At 38.9% G+C, this 12948-nt stretch overlaps 1 protein-coding gene across 2 annotated transcripts in view; it reads right to left on the bottom strand.

Moving 5' to 3' along the window:
- The window catches only part of LOC118182352 (teneurin-m-like), an 828075-nt gene that overhangs the window by 666664 nt on the left and 148463 nt on the right, over positions 1-12948 (bottom strand). The window lies entirely within an intron of this gene.

Raw genomic sequence — 12948 nt, forward strand, 5'->3', positions numbered from 1 at the left:
CGAATTTTTGATTAAAAAACTCAACGATTTGAAAACAAGCAGTGGCTTCACTGTAAGGATTAAAACATTTTTATCACCAGCACTCGAGATTGTCTATCGAAAATTTTAAAAATACGCTCTTTTTTATATTTTTAGCGCAAAGGGGTGTTAGTCGAAATGTTCTCTAAACGTTTATGTGTGTGTAAATGAAAAAAAAGTCCCCTTTGGGCGTACTTTCAGAGGCGAGGATATTCCTTTTAGCATCAGTTGTACCATTATTGGCGACTTTATACCGGCAAAATGGAAAAGTGTTTTTTTTTATTATTATTATTTCAATTTACTTATTTCTGTAACATTTCGGCTTTTCTTAAAGAACAATTTCCGAACATTGATTGATGTGCCGTTTGATGTTGTACTTTAAGCTAAGTACTACGACAGCAAAGGGTAAAATAACAGCTCAGTCGAAACAATCTTCCAAAATCACAGGAAAATAAAACGTTTCAATTTAGAAATATAACGTTACATAATTTAAGGATACAAAAATTTTGAAAACAACTTCGTTAAGAATGTTTCTGATGTTAAGAACTTTTACGTTAAGTTTTGAATTTTTGAAGCTTGGGAAAAAAAAAAAAAAATTCCTTGAATCTTCTATGACCCCAAAACTTGCCAAAACCGAAATAACTTTCCCCCCAAAATTGGAAATTTAGCATTGACCCTTTTTCTTCTAGAATACACGTATGTTCCTTACCTGAAATTTGAAATCGAAACAATGTTTCCTGAATTCAAATGCCATGCCATTCCATCTAACGACCTTTCTTTTTCGGGGGTCAGAAACTGTCTACGATTCACTTCATATCCAATCTATACAGATAGAACCAGAAACAAATTCATCTGCCTTGTATATCTGTAGTATTTTTTTCGTTCCTTTATCGGTCTTCTATACGAACGTTCGAACGGTACCTTCGGCCGTGCTCAGAGGTTTGATGTGTTCCAAACTGAATCCGCAAACAACTTCCAGAGCGAAGAGAACAAAACAAAATCCTTCCAGATCTGTGCTTTCATAAGGCAACCATCAAAAAGAATAAAAAAAGAACGAAATAAAGGCAAGGCAAAAACTTCCATTTCTTGCCGAAGAACTACTATCAGTCCATTTTTCCTTATTTCGCCTTTCCCGCCCCACGAAATAGACAGACAGGCAACCAATCGTTATTTCGCGTAGTGCCCAAAGCACAGATGGTCCTCCCCAGCACACCAAAAAGCTTGACCTTTTTGCCACGTTCCCTCCTCTAACAATTTTTTTTCTTCCTCCGCTCCTCCCAGCGCAAGAAGACGAGAAAAATAGTTCCTGCGCGGTCAATCGCTTTGGATATTTATTTTCGTTTTTGTTTTTCTTTTCCTTTTCTATCCCAAATCCTTTTTCGTTCTCTCTTTCGGTGTCTCTGAAGGCGAAGTGCTTGTAATGTGAAGTGTTTGCCCTGGTGGGCTTCGGTATTTGCCCTGGTCTCCACGATTGTCCACAGGAATGGCGGACGTTTGTTTACTGTGGACATTTTCAAGGCGTTACTTTTACAAAGCCTTCATTGATATTCTTCGGTTGTAATTCGTTTGTAGTTCTTTCATCTTTTGTGTTACAGAGCCAGAATCAACAGGATAAGGAAGAAGCACTTAAGCTACAGTAGCCAGACTTCGGAAGAACTTTTTTCCGAAACACGTTATCTATGGAAGAGAGAGAGTGGTAAAAGTACTCTAACTTCCGGCAAATTTTAAATGAGTTTTAGAAATAATTTCCACTTTGTCTTCAGGCCGTTATAGTGATAAAGCCATATCTTCTGGGAATTTGAAGCTGGCTTTTATAAACACCTCCTATTATGTAATCTGTAGGATTAACTGTATCTTCTGTTCGCTATTGCTTGCAGTTATATATGCTAGATTTTATTAGGGAGGTTTAGAAACAGCTCTTGCTACAATTTCTTATCTAAGTATACTAATTATATTTAGTAGTGAAAATTAATTGACTAAAAGTGTTAATCAATATCTAAGCTATTAATGTAAAAGTACTGGCAGTACAAACTTTGCCTCTCCCTTTATTCTCCATGTCTTTGAATGTCATTTTATAAGTTTGCAAACAATTTAAAATTTTTTTGCTAAAGCAATGTATAAGAAAACACACACACACACACACACAAACAAACAAATAATAATAATAATAATAATAAAAATTTATCTTATTTATTATAGGGAAAAAAATAAAAGGAGTGTGTACGAAGATAAGCGTTCTGTACATTTTTATCTTCTGTACACACCGAGCCATTAAAAAAAATTAAAGGTATTTTTGAAAATAAATACCAAATTCTGGAAAAACTGCTTATTTTGGGAATAGATGCTATAATAATGCAGCATATACAATAAATATTGTTGCGTGCCTACGGGTTCGTAATAAACTGAATGCACAAAGAACCGACAATAGCTTGATAAAATTTATTTTACCAAAGAAATACTTCAAAGCACATACACTACAAAAATACTTTCACAGCTCTTCACAGAATCACAGATTACAATAAATAGTTACACAGTTAAATAAAAAACAAACACACAAGCAATCAATAAAAATACGAAAATAAAACAATGAACATCCGAGTAATAATAAATTATGCGAGAATTTAATAATGGGAAGGAAATTAAGTAAGCTCGTAGCATTAAATTGCACCACTGTTTAAAGTTTTTCTTGACTATATCTATCTAAAAGGGGTAAGGCTACGTAAAATACTCATAAAAGCATACAATCAAATGAAATCGCAAATGAATTCTGGCATCAAATTATCTTGAGGAATTGATATGATCGTGTTTAGTTTCTCGGCACATTTCTATGCGCATTTAATCATTATTTATTACTTCATCCGCGCTATATTTCATTGCGAATCTTTCGCCATGCGAGAAATTAATGCGCTAAAATTCTAAATATTAAATTGCACATTAGTTTGCAAAATGCTTATTTCATCGCTATAGCTAGTAATTAATAATGCAAAAGGAAATTGTAGCGTATTTACTGTACCTCGGATCTTCACTTCTAATCCCTCCAGTGTCTTTTTAATTTGACTTTGTATATGAAGTTTTAAATATTATAATGAGTGTATTTAAAATAATGATAAACAGGAATACATAATAGCGAAATGACTACGACTTTCTCGTTAATAAATAAACTTAGTTATTGCATGGTTAGAACAAGATTTTCAAGAGACTAGTTTTAATGAACTTAATTACTACGCTGCCAGAGCATGATTTTTCTACAGCTGTTACGTTTGTATAATATACTATGCCGGGTAGAATCCAATTTGTTTTTACAAATTACTTACTATTTTTGCATAACAAACTAGTTAATGTACATTCTGCTAAAAAAGGGGGGGGGCAGGGAAAAGTCCTTTTCAATTTTATATTAAATAGTCATTCGGAGCAAAATACCGTTAGACATCGGTTTTGCCGCGAGACAAATTTACGTTATACGCTACCAACATCCTAGTAAGAAATGTAGAGAAAACTTGCGCATAAAACATCCGTGATTGAAGATGCATCTGATGCTGATACTAGCGGAAGGCCTTGAAATCGTTGAATTCGTTAAAGTTTTGCAAAATACGAAATAAATAATAAATCAAATTCCAAATTTGGGTTTCCAAATACCCATATTCGAGTAGAGGACAACAGTATTCAAAATTCGATATCTCTAGGTATTGTTGTTTTTTCACAATGCGAGAAACACACATATATTCATGCAAATTCTTCATTATTTAATTTCTTTAAATACAATGCAGGGCTCTAATATTTGGTTGCAACGATTTTATAAGTGATACAGACTTTTATAGAGAACCAACGAAAAATGCCAAAATGAAATTAATAGCCTTCTGGGTTAACGTCCATTTGGGCTTAAAAAAATGTGAAAGCTTTCATATTTTATATTACGCGAGGAGGGGCGTTTTTTTAACGTTTTGTGTGCTACCTTCATTTATTAAATATCACGTTGCTCGCTTTTAAACCATAAAATTCAGTTCAACAGCAATATCACAAAATATTATAAAAGAGCATATCTTTAGACTTTCCGATACAGAGTCTCGCGCGCAGGAGATAAAAATGTCTTTTTTTTTTCTCCCGTACATCGCTGGTTTTGAAATCGTTGAGTTTGTTAATAAAAATTGTGTTAAAGTTTTACAAAATATGAAACAGATAATAAAATAAATTCCAAATTCGTTCTTTCAGATGCCCATATTGGAGTGGAGGACTACGTTATTCAAAATTTGATTTCTCTAGGTACCGTTGTTTTTTCAAAATGCGAGAAACAAACATATTCTTCATTATTTAATTTCTTTAAATATAATGCAGGGCTCTAATATTTGGCGACAACAATTTGAAATGTAAAACGCCGTCTTACAGTGGATGATGTATAATGCCAAAAGGAAATTAACAGCCCTTCTGGGCAAATTGTCCCTTTGAGCTAAAAATGAAACGGGGGTGGGAACAATTCTGAATATACTGTTCTACTGGACCGATTAATGAAATTTAACTTGCGTTTTTCAGGTCTCGAAAGTGCGACTTAGATTAGATTTACATATGGCGTTCTTTTATCATTGGTATTTTGACACAAAATCGGACTTTTTCTGGAATGACATACCGTTTTTTTAAAATTATGCCAAAGTGCCAAATTTTGTGAAAATTCCATCAATAGTTTTTAAAAAAAATTAGTTCTTAAAGTTTTAGCTTCTCAAAGTTAATTGAATTTGGTATATATTTATTATTTTCTCTTTTTTTATTAAACGTATTTGATTCCTTCTTTCATAGTTCGAAATTTATAATTATAATTAAAATTAATTTTAATTATGCCAAAGTGCCAAATTTTGTGAAAATTCCATCAATAATTTTTAAAAAATTAGTTCTTAAAGTTTTAGCTTCTCGAAGTTAATTGAATTTGGTATATATTTATTATTTTCTCTTTTTTTATTAAACGTATTTAATTCCTTCTTTGATAGTTCGAAATTTAGGTTCGGTCTAAATAAAATTCACCAATATTTTCTTATTTATTTTTGATATTTGTATTTTTTAGTAATTTTTCGATACAATTTTGAATTATAACCTACAAAACTTTTAAATTTAGACCTACTTTCATGTCAACCCGAACAGCAAAAATATACTCGTATACTCTATGGTCAACTTGGTTATGACAGATTATATAAAATTAGGTCACTAGTAAATGTACTTCGCGAGAAGTAGAATATATCAGTGTTAATGAGTTTATAATCCCATTCAAGAGAGAAAATACTAAAAGAGTATATTAGAAAAAAGCCGCATTAGTGGGACATAAAAGTTTTTCGGTGGGACATCAGTGGGACTACGTGGCGTGAGTGGCAGATTATTATTGTTATAAAATGTCCAACCGCGGTAAGATAGCTTCTCTGCAAGGACGGTTTGGGGTTGCCAGAAAATGACTAAAGAAGGCAGGGTTGTCGTATTTGGTTCAAAATCCCCATTTGGCGACAAAATAGGCGATATTCCATAGACGGATGGAGAACTTTCTGGAACGAATTTTTACTGGTCTAGCACAGAATGTTCTCGAACGTAAGCCAAAAGCGATATAAACCCTGTTGGTACGCGGAGCGTCAGTCAGTGTCTAGTCAAGAGAGCTCATCGTCAGTCTAGTGTGTCTCGTCAGATCCTCGTAGTCGATCGCGAGTCTATCGAGTGTCTCATAGTCTATCGAGTTTTATCCACAATTTCTACTGTCGAGTTGGTGCATTGAGAGTGTGCATCGTTGAGGCTATCGTCGAGTGCATCGCCAGTTGTAACGTGGAGAGTCTCGAGAGTACGTTGAGTTACGAGAACGACCGAACCGAGTCGCGAGCTGTACTCTGGTGCTTTGCTGTGAAGCTGTCTTCCCAGAGAGACACTCTAAGCTACTCGGAGAAGATTCATTCATTTGCAGACGAGGCTCTGCGCATCAGCAAAACAAAGTGCGGCAAACGAGCAGTACTTCCAGCTGACTTACGAGACCAAATAAGATTTATAATAGAAGCACTCAGAGAGCTGGCCCTACAGGGTCCAGACAGCGATAACCCTCGGCCTACTACTGAAATAGGTGTGAACACTGAGGAAGAAGTTCTCACAGCACCGATCACCATACAGACGGCAGCTTCCAACAGCACACGCGTTAAATCTTACGCACAAGTTGCCGCCCCGAAGCTGAAGCATACTATTCTCATTTATCCAACAGAGAATACAGCAACCTCTAGCAAAGACCTGAAAACAGTCCTCAACGAGAAATTTCCACTAAAAAAGCTGGGAGTCAAAATTAGCACCATCCGGAACCTGCAGAAGGGAGGATTAGCGGTAGACTGCGTAACCAAAGAGGACGCAACGAAATTAGTCAACACCCTACAGAGTAAACAGGGGCAAGATCTGGTCAAGACCAGACAACCACAGACCAGATTACCGAGAGTGGCCATACACAGTGTGTCACCTGATGTCCAGCCAGAAGAATTGGAAAAAGCGCTCAGCTCCGAGTTCCATCTATCCAAAGCATCAGCAAAGATCCTCTACCGTCTCAAAGACAGAGAAAATACTGTTAAATGGATCGTGGAGTGCCAGCCAGCAGCTTACCGAAGTCTCCTCCAATGGCCCAAATTGTTCATTGGTTGGCAAAGACACCGCATCGCGGAACACTTCAATACCAAGAGATGTTTCCGATGCCAAGAGTTCGGTCATACTCAACAAGGCTGCACGAATAAAATCTACTGCGCCTTCTGTTCGGGCAACCACAGCATCAAGGACTGCCACGCATGCCAGCCCACCTGTATCAACTGCGCAGATACAAATTTCCGAACACATAGTACAATGCCCTGCAACCATCCAGCATACGACATCCGATGCCCAACCTATGCACGGTATATTGAGCGAATCCGACGAAGCACAATCTACGAATAACGCACAACGACCAAGTACCTCCGCACCAGCATGGACGCCACACAAAACGAAAAATACACCCACTGAAGATCGACCAGAAACAAAAGTGGAAACCACCCAGCACCAGATACCCATACGATGCGCTCAAATTAATTTGCAGAGAGCAGAAGCTGCCTCAACCCAAGCCATACAACATGCAATACATCATAATTTAGACTTTCTTCTAATCCAGGAACCATACTGCCGTGAAGGCCAGGTGGCAAGTTTTCCCCTGGCATGGAAGATCTTCCAAAGGAAATCCACAGCAGAGCAGGCACCCAGAGCAGCCATTGCCTGCTGTAACCCTACCTGGACACCTTTCCTGGTTTCAATGGAACGAGATTTCGTCTCCGTACTAGTTATCTTTAACAATCAACAGTTCATACTAAGCTCCGTTTATTCCTCCCCCAGCGATGACCTCACTGACGCAACTACAGCATACAATCACGTTAGACTGAAATGTCCTACGGTACCACACATCATTGGAGGCGACTTCAACGCCCACAACGTCATTTGGGGCTACCGTGACACGACTCCTAAAGGCCACGAAATGGAAAACTTCATGGCGAGCAATAACCTGCATTTGCATAACAGCCCCGGTGCACAGCCGACATTTGACAACTCGTATCATAAAGGCTGGCCCGACTTGACCCTTTCAACATCGGACATTGTCAACAATATTTACTCTTGGACTGTCATGGATGATGAAAGCAATTCCGATCATAAGTACATCCATTTCCTCATTCAAGTAGACACCAGCATTAGCATTTTAAAAAGGTTTAAGCTTCCGGGTGGCAAGATTAGGCATCTGCATCGCATTCTCAGCGAAACTCTCAGAAGAGAAGAGATGGAGCTTAATACGCATAATGACCAGTACGATATGAATATCTACACAGATAATCTTCTCACCACTCTCAAGTACACATGCGAGCGAATTCTACCAATCAGGACTGCCAAGAAACTGCAAGGCATTACGTGGTGGACTAGGCAGCTGAGACAAATGCGCCAAAGGTGCAGAGCATTACGTCGCCGTCTCCGAACGGCTGTAGACGGCACAGAAACGGAAAGGTTGCTAACTGCATTCCGACAAGCACGGGCTACTTATAAAAAAGCAATTCTAGAAGCCAAAATCAACAGCTGGCGCAATTTTTGTACCAGCAATAGCAATCCTTACGGAATCCTGCATAAACTGGCCACGCAGAAAATCTTCCAGCCGGCACAAGTGCCAATGCAGCCAGGGAATCTACCACAAACAATTGACTTAGCAGGGTCCACGGCCACAGCACTGCTTGATGCAATCTTCCCAGCGGATCCAGAACAGGATGACACGACGGCCCAGCGACTTTTGAGAAACTCCACAGAGATCCCAAGAACGCCAGAAGATGTCCCCATTACAATGCAGGAAATCACTCACATCTTCCGCCATCTACCACTGAAGAAGGCACCGGGTCCGGACGGACTTGATTATGCAATCTTAAAGGTCGCCTTCCGAGCACGGCCCACCTTCTTTCGCCTCTACTTCAATAAACTCCTGCACCACAGAGTATTTCCACAAGCTTTCAAGAAGGGACACGTGGTACTTTTTCTCAAAAAAGATAAGAACCCAATAGACCCCTGCTCCTTTCGTCCGATCTGTCTCCTTTCAGCGTTGGGTAAGATCTATGAAAAGATCATAGTTAACAGGCTGAAGTATCATATTCACAAAAACAACTTCCTCAGTCCCAAGCAATATGGCTTCCGTTCAGGTTGCTCAACCACACATGCCCTTCAACGAATATATGATGAAGTCCAGCTTAATCGCTCACAGAATCTTCAGACTGCATTCATCTCAATAGACCTCCAGAGCGCTTTCGACACCCTTTGGTAGCCCGCCATCAAGCAGGCCCTCAGAGAGGCGCAATGCCCGGAGAACATCTACCAAGTCTTTGAGAGTTATCTCACAGATATGCAATTACTTATGGCAAACAATAATGGCATTGTTACTAAGACCCAAGTCAGAGGCTGCCCACAAGGGTCCTGTGCAGGGACCTTGCTCTGGAACCTGACATTTAACAAAATCCTCGAAGCGACGTGGCCTGATCACACAACTATCATTGCATATGCTGATGACGCGGCTCTCCTTGTTAAAGGTCGCACACAAGACGAAATTGAAGCCAATGGCAGCGAAGCGTGCGCCAAGTTCGCAAGCCTATGCGAAGACCTTAAGCTGAGGATTTCTATCACCAAGTCTTCTGCACTCCTCATCCCAAGACCGGGCACGAGGCCTGTACGTCGTCCCTGTATCCGATTACTTGGCCGCAACATTAAATTCATGGATACACAGAAGTATCTAGGAGTGGTCTGGGACTCTGGCTTAACATGGGTGCCACATTTGCAGCAACAGAGAGCAAAAACCTCCGCTATAGCCAGAATGACACGGAAATTTCAAGGAAGGAATTGGGGACTAAATCCCCACATTCAAAAAGTGCTTTATAGCACGGTGGTGGAAAAGATTGTGCTGTACGCAGCTGCAATCTGGGCTCAACCGATGACAACGAGGAAAATCAAGCAGTCAACATCACTCCAACGCCCTTTTGTCATAAGCATCTGCAGGGCATACTGCACAACAGCCACGAGCTCCGCCCTTACTCTAGCAGGTATAGTCCCTCTACACATCCAGGCCGAGCTAGAGGCGACATATACGAGAGTCCTTCACTTGAGGAAAGACGCCTCCTTCGCAGGTACTCTCTACAGTCCAGCACTTTATGAGCACCCCAAGACACCGCTGCACACACATCCAGCGCATAAAGGACTAGGGGTCCACACCCACATCATGCAACAGCCCAACAAGGAAATACACCACATCAGCAACCATACACTTTACACTGATGGTTCTAAACATGCTGAAGGCGTTGGCAGTGCTTTCCTGCACTGTTGGCAAAGCCAAGAATTACATCATTGGAAAGGCCACCTAGGTGACAGCAATAGCGTCTTTCAGGCAGAAGTGATAGAAATTACAGCTGCTGTTGAATATCTAATAAGCCGAAAAATCTCAAAAGCTTATCTCTATACGGATAGTATGTCTACTTTGCTGGCCCTAAGCAAACACAACCATGTTTCCCCGTTGATCATCCGCCTTCAAAAACTCTTAAAAGATAACCCACAGGTACACGTGGACATGACATGGGTGAAAGCTCACGAAGGCAATGCAGGTAATGAGGCAGCGGACGTGCTCGCCAAAGAAGCAGCCTCAAACATCAACGCACGTCCCATCGCTGTTCCGGCGCCACCTTCCCATCTTAAAAGACTGCTGAAAGGCGCAGCAGTCCAGTGGTGGCAAAGAGTATGGGAACATGGAAACACAGGAAGAAGAGTGTATGGTTTTCTACCGATGGTGACAACGGAGAGACTCATAGCAAACGCTCCACTTACTAACTTTGTAACTGGGCACGGTCCCTTCCCGGACTACTTCAACAGACGCACTATTTCTAATACGGATCGCTGTGTATGCGGGGAAGAAGGGACACCCGATCACTATATCTTCCGGTGCCCACTCACAGAACAGCACCATTTCCCGGAACCCACGAACATACCTGCCTTCCACAAGTTTATCCTTAAAAATAAAGCGGCAATCAACACAGTATGCAAAATCGTTAACACCATTAAGGCCTACGGCCAAGACCTTTGCCTCCCATTATAAAACAGTGCTATTCATAATGGTCTCAGTGACTGCATTCTGCCTTAACAAACTGTGCAATAATACATACTACATGCTGTATACCGCTAGTGTTTCACTTGTGGGTATTGCGTACATTCTGCGCAATGTGCCTAGTACTGCCACTGTAAAGTACTTTCCCTGAAACTATACTGAACTGCCACTATAACTGTGCACCTTATATGTTTTATGTGTTTAATGCAATGTGTGTGTTTAACGTAATGTTTATATATGTTTTATGCTGTTTAATGTCGTATTGTGTGTACTTTGTATCATTGTACTGTTATGTTTTGTATATTTTGTGTTGAACTGTGTTTTCTCTATGTATATTTATTTGTCATGTATTTCAAATGTGTGTGCTTAATTATGTATCATATAAATGTGTAATGTGTAGTTGTTGCGTCTGGATAGGGGAGGGTGTGGGACATATGCCTGTTACCTCTATTAGACGCCAGGCGTCCCCGTCCTCCGTCACCTGTCACCTGTGTGGGTATTCTGTGTATATATCCATTGTACATAAATCTTTAATGCACTATCTTCTGTTTTGTATTCTGTTAATACCTTTGTATACGTATTCCGCTCTGTATATCACATTTTTAGTGTTGTGTACTATTTCTAAAGTTGCATCATGTTTCATGTATTTTATCAATGTATTTCATGTCTCTTGTATTTTATCAATGTATTCCGCGTCTCATGTATTGTACCATGTATTTTGTCCTGTATTTTATCAAGTATCATGTTTTTACTAAGCTTTTGTTCACTGTCTGTACACCCTGTAGTAAGTATAGAATCTCTAGATACCTCAGTATTCCCAATATACAACACTATCATGCATTGGCAATATGCTTAAGTTTATGTATTGAGTGAAGAGTATTGGCATCTAATTACGCCTTATGTTTATGTGATTAATGTGTTGTTTTCTTTTTTCTTTTTCTTTTTTCTTTTTTTTTTAATTTAAGACCCTTTCTCTTTATGTCTTGCACTTGACTATTTATGACATGCTAATGTAACCTGAACTGCAATGTAACACAATCACTCATCTGCTCTTGTTGCACTGTAAATACTTTTATTAATTTAAAGTTGCTGCTTCTACACAGGTTTAAAAAGAAATTATATGCCATTGTTATGATTATTCTTCATTGCAAAAGCTCTAATTATTTATTTCATAATACTACTAGCCGCTACGCGGCCAGCCTTCGTCTGGCTTTTAAATGTACCGGAAAAATGCCTAAAGGGAAAACACTAATCATTAAATTTAAAAACTGCACAGTTTTACTCTGCAGAACAGCTTTATCAAAAAAAAATTAAAAAATCAATAAAAATGTATTTTATATATAAAAAAATTACAATGAAAGAAGCAATATCTCTTAATACAAATATTAATTATCCTAATAAATAAATTAACCAACTTCCTGTTGCAAAATCTTAAGAATTCAAATGGTATAAAGGAAGTTTAAAACTTTGTTTCCTGAAAAAAAAAGCTTGCAAAACTTTTCAATATCTTAAAAACAGTGAAATAAGCAATAAATAACATGAAAAAACACAAAAAATAAGAAATTCTGCAAAGGAAACTATAATTAATAATATTTTAATCTCATATTTTCAACACTCAGAAGGCCAGTGTACAAAACATTGAATGAAAGTTTGTACACTGGCCAAAACCACATTTTTAAAAGAATGAAACTACTCAAAATGATGGGATTTCATCAAAAAGGATAAAATTTTAAAAAATCTGTTTCGAATGACTATCTTGAATATTGTGACTTATCTCACTTGTCTGACAGTGACATCAGAACATGCGCACGAAATTCATCGTGGCAAAGACAGCAAGCTTGCGACTGTCGTTGGCAAAGCCTTGAGCACCATACGTAATAGTACGACTTCGCTAATTTTCTGGCCTCAATTTTGAAGGAGCGCACACCTTCTTCCCCCACCAAACCTCTCGAGAGGACTTTCGGCTCTGCACATATTGAGAGTGCCCCCATGCCGCACAGATACTATGCACTTACAAACCATCCATGCCTTCTCCGTGATACGAACCTGGGCCTATTAGTATCGCAGTAGGCTTCCCTAACCACTATATCGTCTGGGCGGCACGTTCGGACATTGATCAGTTCAAGTTTATTATTAGCTTAAACTAATAATTTTGTAAAATAAAATTAAATAAATAGATTACTTTCTCTTAGACATTGAGTAGTTTTATTTGATCATATTTCATACATATGTTATATTTACATAAAAGCTGGACCATTTGCCTGCGAGAACCCAGCTATGGCCACCTCTGATGTCGGAGT

This window comes from Stegodyphus dumicola, chromosome 8 (genome assembly GCF_044657685.1).
Source record: "Stegodyphus dumicola isolate Sdum_Otavi_A_Nest chromosome 8, ASM4465768v1".
NCBI classification, from domain to species: Eukaryota; Metazoa; Arthropoda; class Arachnida; order Araneae; family Eresidae; genus Stegodyphus; species Stegodyphus dumicola.